This window comes from Erpetoichthys calabaricus, chromosome 10 (genome assembly GCF_900747795.2).
Source record: "Erpetoichthys calabaricus chromosome 10, fErpCal1.3, whole genome shotgun sequence".
NCBI lineage: Eukaryota > Metazoa > Chordata > Cladistia > Polypteriformes > Polypteridae > Erpetoichthys > Erpetoichthys calabaricus.
The window spans coordinates 110,506,465-110,521,631 of NC_041403.2; positions in this window are offsets into that span (position 1 = coordinate 110,506,465).

Below are 15,167 nucleotides of genomic sequence, written 5' to 3' on the forward strand. Positions count from 1 at the left end.
ATTTTGGGGTATTGAGTGTTGTTTGATAAGAGTAAAAATAAATTTCAACCGTTTTAGCAGAAGCCAGCATCATAGCAAAATATGACAAAAGTAAAGGGGTCTGAATACTTCCTGAATCTACTTTATGTCATGGCATCTTTTTATTGCCAAGGTACATAGTAATGCATTACATTTACTCTGCTATCTGTACCTAAGTAAAATACATGGGAAAAAAAATGTACTTTTCAGTTGTTTTTGTTAATGATGCTATTACTTTTACTCAAATACATAAGGAAACAAAAATGTACTTTTATACTTCTTTTAACCGTATTACTGCTACATTTCAACTTTTCACATTTATTTTTACCAGGCAGCCCCAACACTTTGCAGTTAGATGGCTTATGCTGTTGATTTCATTGGTCATTTTCTCAGCTCACAGCCATGTTTCCCTTACTGACAGCCAATTGCAAAACCTTAATACTTTTTCACGGCTTATTCTGTTTATTTTATTTATCACAATTGGCTGTCAGCTACAGATTGTTCTATTTTAACCAGAGTCTTTACCCTGATTTGGCCATTTTTCTGCATATGTTCTGTCCTTTTTTAATTATTTATTACCATACATGCATTTTTTAATCTTTTTTTAATTTTTGTAATTAATATTGGTTATTGTTCAGTATAATCATTATTTAGTATTTATATGTTTTTTTGAGATTTTATTAAACTTATTAATAACATATAACATCCCATACAATCAAGTCAAAACTTAACAAAACTAAATTTGAATCATGTTATATGTTTGAAAGCTACAGTCCTTTGGTTCTGAGGGTGCAACCCGAAGAGGCAGGTCCACCACAATGTCCACTTTCCTCAGCCTATATATTCTGGCAGAGTGCTAAAATCCTTGAGAGTATCCTTGAGTACTGTGAATATAGGATAACTTTGTACGTTTCATTTGGATATTTCGGTTTGTTATTTGTTTGGCTACCTTTTGGATTATTCTTTTGCTTTTTTTCCCCTGATTTGCCTGCTTATTCCTAGTTTTTATCTGTATATATAATATGCTACCGTGGCTGTCCATTTGTCTGTCCAGGATTTAAATCACCTGTAGCTCACAAACTGTTTGACCTATTGACCTGAAATTTGGTACACATATACTATGTGACGTCTACTGTCCACTTTTGGGGTGATGAGTGACCTCCAAGGTTATTCCTCTTTTTATTTTTATTTTATTTTATTGTAGAATCAACTCTCAACAGTAGCCAGCAGGGTGGCCGTGCGCCGCATGCGTACGAACGCCGTTCTCATCCCTACCACCTTCGCCGTCACTTCCCCTACCTCTTCATATCTTAAATCATTCTTGAGGTAGATTGAAGACTTAAGTGCCAGCTTAAGTGAAAAATTAAAGAAAATGTACTAAGTAATTGCAACGCAAACACTGACTTAATCAGTTTTAACACAAAAAGATGCCAACAGAAGAAGAGAAGAAGCAGGCCGCTAGGGTGGAGAAAAGAAGAGCTGCTCGGGAAGCAGCAAGTGCATCAACCTCTGAGCAAACGAATGCTAAACGTACAGAGAAAGAGGATGAAAACTACGAATGCTTAAGTCAAGTGTATTCACTGCACGTTATTGTGCAGTGCGCCATTACTGGTTTAATAAATTCTTAAAAATGATTGTTTAATTTTGTTCTAAAGACCAGATTAGAGTCTTGTGGAATATTTGAGTTCTTTAAGGTATTTGGACTTTAAAATCCTGAGACCTTTTTAGGGCCTTTGAAGACTATAAGTCTGCCTTTTGAGTTTGCCTGGGAGGTGAGACCTGTCCAGTTTGACTTTTTTATGTCTTTTTTGAAGCCTGCAGCCCTTCCTTTATGTATTGTGGCTGGATTCTGCAACACAATTGTCAGCAAACAACAACCATAAATTGCACCTTTAAGAAAACTTTAAAGAAAAACATTCTACATGGAGGATTAGCAAAGTAGCTGGTGTGGACATTCCTGGCCTCAAATACAGACAATACTTAGAATGAACATTTAAAAAACATCAATGGTTAAATGATGTGTTATCATCTTTGCATTTCAAATTAGGTTGTAATTTCAGCATAAATGATCTCTACCTGCAGTTAATGAAAACATGTGGCTACTTTTTTCATTTTGTTTCTTGTGTATATACAATTTTGGCAAAATATTCTCAATGGTACCGTGATAAGTATCACTACCTTACCTAATGTATGTATTTCTTACCTGAAAAATCTGAGAACACTTTTGTCATAACATAGCAGCCTTACAAAAGGCAGAAAAAAATCTCAGACTCATCACTGCAGACATGTTGGCACTAGTCATGTCAGTCTACATGCTGTAGACATCTCAAGACTGCCACCACTTCAGACTCAGTCTTATTGTGAACAGTCAATGGAAGGAATCATAACAAACGCTGTGAATGGAGTCTAACTTCTGGACATCATCAGCTAATGGTTGGAAGTGTTACCTGGCAATCCATGAATGGCATCATATCTTGGTAAATTGTGAAAAGCATTGCGGTATTTTCTGTTAAGGTCTTTTATGTTCTGCTGGTCTCCCATGATGTTCTCTCTCTTTCTCTGCTTTCCAGATCTTTTGTGCAACCCTCTTCAAGTGCATCATCCCACTATCACATTCATACAAGTACCTTGATACATTCTCATGAATTATATTTTTTTTAAATAAACACTGAATGAGGTAGTGGTAGTAATAACTCTCCTATGTTACCAGAATCTGTCTAGTTATTAATTTTGTATGGGCAGCCTGAGGGATGATCTTCTAGTGGTATCTGAAAGTGCAACAAATATGAAAATATAATATAAATGATTTCCATTCTAGTAAAATCACTGTACAAAGACTGTGCCACTAGTGGCAAATGGTGTTGACACAAACTTCAGGTGAGCAGTGTGAGGGAGAGTCCTTTCCTTCTTTTTATCTCTCCCTGTCAAATCATTTTCATTTGCTTGTCAAACTAATCAAATTGCCTTTCAGTTGTTCTTTCTGAAGCCATAGGACCACACTTAGTTCTTTAATAGGGTTAAGGGTTTATAGGATCCTTATTGTCATGTCTGCAAAATATAGCGAAATTCTTCCTGGCTTGGGTTAGTTAAAAAGGTCGCCACTTTCCAGCATCCTGACTAGTGAGTTATAACTACTTTGCCTCAAAACTTCCTTCTGTCTCCTTTACCTGAAAAATCTGAGAGAGCAGCATAACAAAAGGCCGACCAATCTCAAACACTGAAAAGATGTCTTGCTATCAAATATAAATTAGGAACAGTGTTCAAAAGAAGCCAACTAGAAAAAACTGAAACTGCACCTGAAAACAATTTTTTCAGAGGTCTGATGCAAGAATACACAATGTATAATTTTTCACACATTATAAGCATGAGAAAATTTTATTGTTGCACAACCACAATGCCATCTGCATTTTACTCACTTTTCTTTCAGCTGTTAAAAAGAAATATGTCTGATGAGATTTCAGGGTTTTTTCATATTGAATGCTACTAATAGGATGCTTTCTTACATGCTATAATGTGTATTTTTGAACTGATATCCAGCATGCTTTACTATACTTGGGCTTGTCTTGTTTCAATTATTTTTGTATTTTCCACTTTTTTTCCAAGTCAGGAATCCTAATAATGACGATTAACAATGAGCAGAGTAGACACCAGGGCAAATGACCCTGAATCCTGAATGTCAGTGTCAGAATTTAGTGTCTTCTATATCTGTATCTATATAAAATCCAACATCTGTCTACTTTTCACGAGAGAAGTAGCCCAGGTTACTTATTAAAAAGACAAATGGGCATAAAATTTGATTTAGTATTAAACGTCCATATGTCAACTTATTTTTGGTGTTGTATCATGCATATTTCATCTATTAAGTAAATCTATATATATATACATATATATAAAATCCAACATCTGTCTGTCTGTCTGTCCGCTTTTCATGAGAGAATTACTTAATGGATTTAGATTGGGTTTTTTCTATAATTTGCTTGAACATTCCAGCTGATTTTACGACTTCTTTCATTGCGCTATATATCATAGTTCGGTTGTGGTACCGATTTATTTGCGCAAATCCGAGAGACACGCAGTGGGCCGATGGGAGGGGTGCGGGGCCGTCCTTATTCACACGCCAGTCTCTGGGCGTATCTTACATCCGTTTAGCTAGCAAATGAAAGAACTACTTGACGGATTTAGATCAGGATTTTTTCTATAATTTGCTTGAACATTCTGGTTGATTATATATAAAGTCCAACGTCTGTCTGTATGTCTGTCCACTTTTCACAAGAGAACTACTTAATGGATTAGATCGGGATTTTTTCTATATTTTGCTTGAACATTCCTGTTGATTTTGCAAATTCTCTCATCACGCTAAGTATCATAGTTCGCTTGTTTGACTGATTTATTTGCATGAATCTGAGAGAGCAGCTGTGGGCCGAAGGGAAGGGCCGGGACCCTCCTCACTCACATGTTAGCTTCTGTTCGACTCGGTCTATCTCTCTTCACGTGTTAGAGCGTACCTTGCCTCCGCTTATCTAGCAATACCTGTTAAGGAGTAACGTTTGATGTTTTTGAGAGAGAGATCAGAGCTAGTGTGTTTTAGAGTGTAGCTGTTGATTTCTAGAGATATCATGGCCACGTGCTTTACTCCCCACACTCACCTGTCAGAGATTGAGACGATCAAATACAGTGCCAATGTTTGACATTGGAGAGTACCTACTTGGCCAGAATTACATTTTTAAAAAAAATTTTTTATTGGTTTTCAAAGTTTGTCCTGTTTCACTACTACGTGGGCAGAGCCACAGGGGACAGCTAGTATCACCTACAACTAGTTCATTAAAAGCATTGCTGTATATTTACATCAGAGTCTAAAAGAGTCACATTCGTCTTGTGCTACCAAAACAGCTTGGAACCATCAAGACATGGACTGTACAAGAACTCTGAAGGTGTCCTGTGGTATCTGGCACCAAGATGTTGGCAGCAGGTCTGTCCTGTAAGTTTTGTAAGTGGTGAGGTGGGGCCTCCTTGAACTGGACATTATTTCCTTTCAGCACATCCCACAGATGCTTCATCAGAATGAGATTTGGAAAATCTGGAAGTCAACTCAACACCTTGAGCTTTTTGTCATGTTCCTCAAACCATTCCTGAATAAGTTTTGTAGTGTGCTATGGCACATTATCCTACTGAAAGATGCCAGTGCCAGCAGGTAATACTGCTGCCATGAAGGGGTGTACACAATCTTTAGGTAGGTGGTGCATGTCAAAGTAGCATCCAAACAAGTGTCAGAGTCCCAGAGTTTCACAGAAGAACATTGCCCAGAGCATCACACTGCCTCTTCCAGCTTGCCTTGTTCCCATAGTGCACCCTGCTGCCATGTCTTCCTCAGGTAAATGATGCATATGCTCCCATTTATCCACAGGGCTTGGTTCTTGGACCTGTACTTTTCTCTTTATATATTCTTCCCCTATCACAGATTCTTAACTCTTTTAAGGATATCTCATTTCATCTCTATGCAGATGACTTACAGCTTTATTTTTCATTTAAACCTAACCAAGTTAATACTTTGGTCACATTGGTTGATTGTCTGTTAACAACTGGCTTAGTAGTAATTACCTGCAGTTGAATTCAGGAAAGACTGAGGTACTAATTGTTGCTCCTCCTGTTTTTCATTCTGAGATTAGCTTGAAATTATCTTCTGTCTCTCCAATTATTAAGCCGAGTGTATGTAACCTTGAGGTTATTTTTGGCCAGTCCCTGACGCTTGATGAATATGTAAGATCAGTCAGCCGCTCGTGTTTCTTTCATTTAAGAAATCTTTCTAAACTAAGAACTGCTGTTTCAAAATCAGAATTGGAGATACTTATTCATTCTTTATTTCCTCACGACTTTATTACTATAATGCTCTCTTTACGGGTTTGAGCAAGTCCTCTCTCTCACGTCTTCAGTTAGTCCAAAATGCAGCTGCCAGGCTCCTAACTTGCGCCAGCCAGAGTGATCATATCACCCCCATTTTGCACACACTGCACTTGCTCCCAGTGTTTTATAGAATTCATTTTAACGTTTTGTTACTTACTTTCAGAGCTTTGCATGGACAAGCTCCTGAGTACCTAACCAGTCTGCTCCAACGCTATACAGCTTGTCGGACTCTTAGATCTGGGCAACAGGACCTTCTAGTTGTCCTACGCACTCGGCTAAAAACCCATGAGGATTGTGCCTTTCATTCTGTGGCATCAAGACTATAGAATAGCCTACCTAGTGGTCTGCATGCAGCTGAGTCTGTTGATTCTTTTAAAAAACAACTGAAAATTTTTCTTTTTAAACAGGCTTTTAATCAGTGCTGAATAGTTCCAGTTTGTTTATTATTTTTATCAGTTTTGTTAATGTTTTGTTTTAACTGTTGTATTTGTGCTGTATTTGCTGTTCAGCGCTCTGTGACCTTTTGTCTTTGAAGGGCGCTATATAAATAAACAACTACTACTACTACCTGATTTAAATGAAAATATGATTAATCAGACCAGGCCACAATCTTTCATTGCTCCCACTTGCCCATTGTAGTTGCTTTTGGACACTCTGACCAGCCAAAACCTACCGAGCTCCATATTCAGCAAGCGACGATGCACTGTGTGTTTTGACTCCCATCTCTCATGGCCAGCATTATGTTTTTCAGCAGTTTGTGCTATATCTATAGGATAAGACCAGATGGGCTAGCCTTTAATCCTCACACGCATCATATAGCCATGACCCTGTTGCTGTTTCACCGGTTGTCTCCTTGCTTGGACCACTTTTGGTAGGTACTAACAACAACATTCTGGGAACAACCTACAAGACCTGCAATTTTGGAGATGCTCTGATGCAGTCGTCTAGCCATCACACTCTGACCCTCATCAAAGTCGCTCAGATCCTTATCCTTACTCATTTTTCCTGCTTCCAACACATCACCTTCAAGAACTGACTATAATATACCCACCCTTTGACAGGTGGCCTTGTTATTCATTTCACCCATCAGTGGCTTTGATGTGGTGGCTAATCGGGGCATGTATCCCTACTAACATTAACTGGTGATTCCAAATGGTACATTTGTGTTTATGATTGCATCCAGGCCAGGGCTGTTCTATGCTTCTTGTTGCTGATGCTGCTCAGATAGGCTTCAACCCTTTATGATCCTGAACTAGATTAAACACGTGGAAGAACATTATTTTATATACAGCATATAGTGTGCTTTTACTCATAAGTAAGCACAAGTGTTCCTTGATAGAGTAAATTGAGCTAAAATTTATAATATCTATTGCTAATTACCTGATATTTTATTCATTCAACAATGCAAATTCAAGCATACTGCAATCATTTCTATTAAACTGCGTCCCTCTGAAACATTGTTGACTTTCAGCTCAATAAACTTCATCCATCTTTCAGCAGGGGTAGATTTAAATCTGATTACTTTGCTGGTGGGATGTAGGCAATGATAGTTAGAGCAAGTGCCATGTTTTATGTGTAATTCTGTTGGATTTGAGGTTGTAAATGGATGACTGAACATCAAATTTAAGGCAATACATTTCATCTAACGATTACCATTATAAGTATAGAAGGGCTGAGGATACCAATTAAGCAGAAAGCAGTGCAAATGAAAGGCTTCCTGTATTCCATACTAATCTGATGAGTCTATTATTAGGTTTTATGCACTTGATTGAATGGGTTTGGAGCAGAGGTTAAAACAATTGCATATAACATAAAAATACTTTGCATTTATAAGGGAAAAGAGTCACTTTTAATGTGTCTGAAACACTGTAACATGCCCCCTTTTTGTTTTTTTTTTTATTTTGTTTTTATTACACTGAAGGTGGCATGGTGGACAAGTGGTACTGATGCTGCCTCACAAGGAGACCAGGGTTCATGTCCCAGGTGCTCTCTGTGAGGAATTTGCAAGTTCTCCTCACAGTCACAAGAGTTTCTTCTGTGTGGTCCAGTTTCCTGCACAGCTTAAAGACATGCAGGTTAGGTGGATGGCAATTATTGGCAATTATTCAGTTGACCCTCGTGTATGTGTGTGTTCAGCTTGTGATGAGCTGGCACTCTGTCCAGCGATTGGTTCTGCATTACGCCCGGTGCTTCCTGGAAAAAGGCTTGAGCTTCCCCATGCCCCTGCTCAGGAAAAGCAGGTTTAGAAAATAGGTGATTAGATGGATAATGTCATGAAGATTTAGACTAGCTTGCAGTAAAAATGAAGTGGAAGTCAGCCATACATGGAATACACTCTATATGTTCTATATGTTCTATATGTGCAAGAATTCCATAATTCAACTAAAAGTCTTTCATCAATCACATTTATCTTGTTTTAAATTGTCTAAAATGTGCAAAGGACAAGACCCAACCTACGAGCATTGCCATCTAGTTCCAGCTTAACTAGGTTGTATGTTTTGTAAATGCAGGAAATGAATATAACTTTGGACAAAAATCTTTAGATAGATAGATATAGATAGATAGACAGATAGATACTTTATTAATCCCAATGGGAAATTCACATTCTCCAGCAGCAGCATACTGATACAATAAATAATATTAAATTAAAGAATGATAATAATGCAGGTGAAAAAAGACAATAACTTTGTATAATGTTAAATGTTAACGTTTACCCCCCCCCCCGGGTGGAATTGAAGAGTCGCATAGTTTGGGGGAGGAACGATCTCCTCTATCTGTCAGTGGAGCAGGACATTGACAGCAGTCTGTCGCTGAAGCTGCTCTTCTGTCTGGAGATGATACTATTTAGTGGATGCAGTGGATTCTCCATAATTGATAGGAGCCTGCTGAGCGCCCTTCGCTCTGCCACAGATGTTAAACTGTCCAGCTCCATGCCAACAATAGAGCCTGCCTTCCTCACCAGTTTGTCCAGGCATGAGGCGTCTTTCCTCTTAATGCTGCCTCCCCAGCACACCACCGCGTAGAAGAGGGCACTTGCCACAACTGTCTGATAGAACATCTGCAGCATCTTATTGCAGATGTGTAAGGACACCAGCCTTCTAAGGAAATATAGTCGGCTCTGTCCTTTCTTGCACAGCGCATCAGTATTAGCAGTCCAGTCTAATTTATCATCCAGCTGCACTCCCAGATATTTATAGGTCTGCACCATCTGCACACAGTCACCTTTGATGACCACGGGGTCTATGAGGCGTCTGGGCCTCCTAAAATCCACCACCAACTCCTTGGTTTTGCTGGTGTTCAGTTGTAGGTGGTTTGAGTCGCACCATTTAACAAAGTCATTGATTAGGTCCCTATACTCATCCTCCAGCCCATTCCTGATGCAGCCCACGATAGCAGTGTCATCAGCGAATTTTTGCACATGGCAGGACTCCGAGTTGTATTGGAAGTCCGATGTATATAGGCTGAACAGGACAGGAGAAAGTACAGTCCCTTGTGGCGCTCCTGTGTTGCTGACCACAATGTCAGACGTGCAGTTCCCAAGACGCACATACTGAGGTCTGTCTTTAAGATAGTCCACGATCCATGCCACTAGGTATGAATCTAATCCCATCTCTGTCAGCTTGTCCCTAAGGAGCAGAGGTTGGATTGTGTTGAAGGCGCTAGAGAACTTTTTAGAAGGCCTTGGTGTTAAAATCAGTCCTAATCTAATAATGGTAATATTTGTTGAAGTCCTGGATGGCATTAAAGTGCATACCAAGACAATCGATTGTAATAGCCTATAGCACAGTACAAGCACGCACACCTATCTTGTGTAACTGGAAGAATCCCAATCCACCTTCTACAACTCAGTGGGTAGGAGACATTCTATTTAGTCCCAAATTACAAAAAATGTAATTTTATCTAAAACAATTTATCCAAATCTTTATTAAAATATTTTATGAATATATTAATATAATTATAAACAAGCATACCAGGCTGTGATTAATTATGTTATGCTATTAGTTGTTCTATCGTATTTTAAAAGTTAAATGTGTTGTTTCTGCTTGTGTCTTTCTTCTTTTCTCTTGGATGGGGAATTGGGTTTTTTTCTATGTATTTTTTTATTTTCTCTGCACTGATTTTAAAGTAAATTATTATATCTATTGTGTGATTAGATTTTAGAACAAATCACAGCACAGAAACTGCACTCGTTAAAGTAGTAAATGATTTGCGGGTAAATGCAGACAGAGGCCATTTATCTGTTCTCATCCTCTTAGATCTGAGTGCCGCATTTGACACCATTGATCATAATATTCTTAGAAATCGCCTTAGTCAATGGGTGGGCCTCTCTGGCAGTGTCTTAAATTGGTTTGAATCCTACCTGGCAGGGAGAAAATTCTTTGTTAGTTGTGGTAATTACAACTCAAAGACACATGATATCCTATATGGTGTTCCACAAGGCTCTATCCTGGGTCCGCTGCCCTTCTCAATCTACATGCTTCTGTTACGTCAGATTATCTCAGGACACAACGTGAGCTACCATAGCTATGCTGATGACACACAGCTGTATTTATCAATTGCACCTGATGACCCCGAATCTCTTGATTCACTAACACAATGTCTGACTTGTATCTCAGAATGGATGAATAGTAATTTTCTCAAGCTGAATAAAGAGAAAACCGAAATCTTAGTGATTGGCAATAATGGATACAATGAGGCTATTAGAAATAAACCGGATGCATTAGGATTAAAAGTCAAAACAGAGGTAAAAAGCTTAGGGGTAATCGTTGACTGTAATCTAAATTTTAAATCGCATATTAATCAGATCACTAGGACAGCATTTTTTCACTTAAGAAACATAGCAAAAGTTAGACCTCTTATATCATTGAAAGATGCGGAGAAACTAGTTCACGCGTTTGTTTTCAGTCGACTAGATTACTGTAACACACTCCTCTCAGGACTACCCAAAAAAGACATAAATCGTTTGCAACTAGTGCAGAATGCAGCTGCTAGAATCCTTACCAGGAAAAGAAAATCCGAACACATTTCTCCAGTTTTGATGTCACTACACTGGTTACCTGTGTCATTCAGAATTGATTTTAAAATTCTGCTTATGGTTTATAAAGCCTTAAATAATCTCGCCCCATCTTATATTTCGGAATGTCTGACACCTTATATTCCAAATCGCAACCTCAGATCCTCAACTGAGTGTATCCTTAGAATTCCAAGAGCAAAACTTAAAAGAAGTGGTGAGGCGGCCTTCTGCTGTTATGCACCTAAAATCTGGAATAGCCTGCCAGTAGGAATTCGGCAGGCTAATACAGTGGAGCACTTTAAAAAACTGCTGAAAACACATTACTTTAACATGGCCTTCTCATAACTTCACTGTAATTTAAATCCTGATACTCTGTATATCCAATTCATTATAATAACTATTCATTCAAATCTGTACTAACCCCTACTCTCTCTTCTGTTTCCTTTTCTGGTGTCCTTTTGGTGGTGGCTTGCGCCACCACCATCTACCCAAAGCACCATGATGTTCCAACAATGATGGATGGATTAAAAGCCAGAAGTCTGTATGACCATCAGCATCAAGTGACTCCGTGAGAACCCTAACTACAAAGAGGACTATTTCATTTATGTTAGGTAGAATGCCCAGAGGGAACTCGGTGGTCTCGTGGCCTGGAACCCCTACAGATTTTATTTTTTTCTCCAGCTTTCTGGAGTTTTTTTTTTTTTTTTTTTCTGTCCACCCTGGCCATCGGACCTTACTCCTTTTCTATGTTAACTAATGTTGCCTTATTTTAATTTATTTTGTCGTTTATTTGTCTTTTCTTCATTATGTAAAGCACTTTGAGCTACTTTTTGTAAGAAAATGTGCTATATAAATAAATGTTGTTGTTGTTGTTGTTGTTATTATTTGTTTGACTGCGTAGTATGCCATTGTAGTGTTCTGATGTTCTAAAATTAATCTATAGATTGCACTAACAAAAAAGTGCTTTATTATACAAAGACCATTCAAATATCTCACTTCACGTTAGCAACTACATTATACATATGCCATGTATTTTCACAGATTGATTCAGTAGTCAGTTTTAGTTATTTAACTGAACATGTTTTGCTATGCCCTGCTTCATAAAGATCACCTCAAATAATCATGAAGCTTAGGTGTGGTTTCATAAAGACAATGATATGTAGAGCTTAGGGATATTTATACAGAGTGAAATATAGTCAATGGTTATTGGTCTGACTGCAGACATTAACTTGGAGTGGAATGAAGTGCTGAGCATTTTAAAACAAAGCAGAGAAAGCATCTGGAGACCACCTTCCGGGATCTGGTGAGGTATGCAGTTCCATGCAGAAGAGGGAGTGCTGATGCTAACATTATCTTCTCCTTCCTCCTCCACAATCAAGTAAAGATGCCCAAGAAAGACGTCTGACTCTACCCCACCACCTACAGAAAGTTCCACCCTCTGTAAAGCTGGCTCATTCCTGGCAGCTTGTGTCAAATACCAAACTGACACTTATGAAGGACAGAACTCATGAATGCTTGCTCTTATGAATTGACTAACGCATTGCTTTTTTTGGTTTGTGTTACTTGTTGGCTGTCATTTTTGTTGATATATTAGAAGGGGTTACCAGAGTGGTACCTCAAACATTCCTTGACATTTTAAGCTGCCTGCTTTCCTGGTCAAAAGTATGTGATACCCCTACACATTATTGACACCCATTATTAACAGGTCACAGTGGCTTCACAGTGCTCAAGTGGGTTGTACATAAAAATCACCTATCCTCTGTTGCATAACTCTCAACAGAGTTCCAAAACTGCCTCTGGTATCAACATCTGCAGAAGACTTAGGTTTCCTTGGTCAAGCAACTGTAAACAAGCTTAAGAGCACTATGTGCAATGCTAAGCATTGGCAGGAGTGGTGTAAAGCACACCATTATTGGACTCTGGAGCAGTAGAAATGTGTTCTCTAGAGTGAAGAATCACATGTCTCTCTCTGGCTGTCTGATGGACAATTCTAGGTTTGCCCAATGCCAGGAGAATAGTTCCTTCCAGACTGCATGGTGCCTACTGTAAAGTCTGGTGGAATAGGGATAATGGTCTGGTGCTGTTTTTCAGGGTTTGGCTTAGACCCCTTGGATCTAGTGAAGGTTACTATTAATGCTACAGAAAACAAAGACATTTAGGACCACTACCAAATTAACAACTTTATGGCCACAGATTGAGGAAAGCCCTGTTCTGTTTCAGCTTGACTCTGCCACTGTGCACAAAGACAGATCCATAAAAACATAGAGGAAGTCAAGTGGCCTACACAGATACTTGACCTCGACCCTACCTAACACCTTTGGGTTGAATTGGAACAACATTTGTAAGGCGGGTCTTCAACATCAGTACCAGATCATACTTATGACCTTTTGGTTAAATGGACATAACTTCTCACATACACACCCCAAAGTCTGGCTGTTTTAGCCACAAATGGGGAGGGAGCAACTTTATATAAGTGCCCATTGATTTGGAATGGGATGTCCAAAGGGTTTATATATAGGTGTAATAGTCAGATGTCCACAAACCTTGGCCATATACAGTGCATCCAGAAAGTATTCACAGTGCATCACTTCTTCCACCTTTTGTTATGTTACAGCCTTATTCCAAAATGGATTAAATTCATTTTTTTCCTCAGAATTCTGCACACAACACCCCATAATGACAACATGAAAAAGGTTTACTTGAGGTTTTTGCAAATTTATTAAAAATAAAAAAACTGAGAAATCACATGTACATAAGTATTCACAGCCTTTGCTCAATACTTTGTCGATGCACCTTTGGCAGCAATTACAGCCTCAAGTCTTGTTGAATATGATGCCACAAGCTTGGCACACCTATCCTTGGCCAGTTTTGCCCATTCCTCTTTGCAGCACCTCTCAAGCTCCATCAGGTTGGATGGGAAGCGTCGGTGCACAGCCATTTTAAGATCTCTCCAGAGATGTTCAATCGGATTCAAGTCTGGGCTCTGGCTGGGCCACTCAAGGACATTCACAGAGTTGTCCTGAAGCCTATCCTTTGATATCTTGGATGTGTGCTTAGGGTCGTTGTCCTGCTGAAAGATGAACCGTCACCCCAGTCTGAGGTCAAGAGCGCTCTGGAGCAGGTTTTCATCCATGATGTCTCTATACATTGTTGCAGTCATCTTTCCCTTTATCCTGATTAGTCTCCCAGTTCCTGCCGCTGAAAAACATCCCCACAGCATGATGCTGCCACCACCATGCTTCACTGTAGGGATGGTATCAGGTTTCCTCCAAACGTGATGCCTGGCATTCATACCAAAGAGTTCAATCTTTGTCTCATCAGACCAGAGAATGTTCTTTCTCATGGTCTGAGAGTCCTTCAGGTGCCTTTTGGAAACTCCAGGCAGGCTGCCATGTGCCTTTTACTAAGGAGTGGCTTCCGTCTGGCCACTCTACCATACAGGCCTGATTGGTGGATTGCTGCAGAGATGGTTGTCCTTCTGGAAGGTTCTCCTCTCTCCACAGAGGACCTCTGGAGCTCTGACAGAGTGACCATCGGGTTCTTGATCACCTCCCTGACTAAGGCCCTTCTCCCCCAATCGCTCAGTTTAGATGGCCGGCCAGCTCTAGGAAGAGTCCTGGTGGTTTCGAACTTCTTCCACTTACGAATGATGGAGGCCACTGTGCTCATTGAGACCTTCAAAGCAGCAGAAATTTTTCTGTAACATTCCCCAGATTTGTGCCTCGAGACAATCCTGTCTCGGAGGTCTACAGAAAATTCCTTTGACTTCATGCTTGGTTTGTGCTCTGACATGAACTGTCAACTGTGGGATCTTTTATAGACAGGTGTGTGCCTTTCCAAATCATGTCCAACCAACTGAATTTGCCACAGTTGGAATCCAATTAAGCTGCAGAAACATCTCAAGGATGATCAGGGGAAACAGGATGCACCTGAGCTCAATTTTGAGCTTCATGGAAAAGGCTGTGAATACTTATGTACATGTGCTTTCTCAATTTTTTTATTTTTAATAAATTTGCAATAATATCAAGTAAACTTTTTTCACGTTGTCATTATGAGGTGTTGTGTGTAGAATTCTGAGGAAAAAAATGAATTTAATCCATTTTGGAATAAGGCTGTAACATAACAAAATGTGGAAAAAGTGATGCGCTGTGAATACTTTCCGGATGCACTGTACCTCTTGGATCTTTGAAAGGGAGAGACTGTAAAATGGTTTTATATATTGCAGAGATGCTGT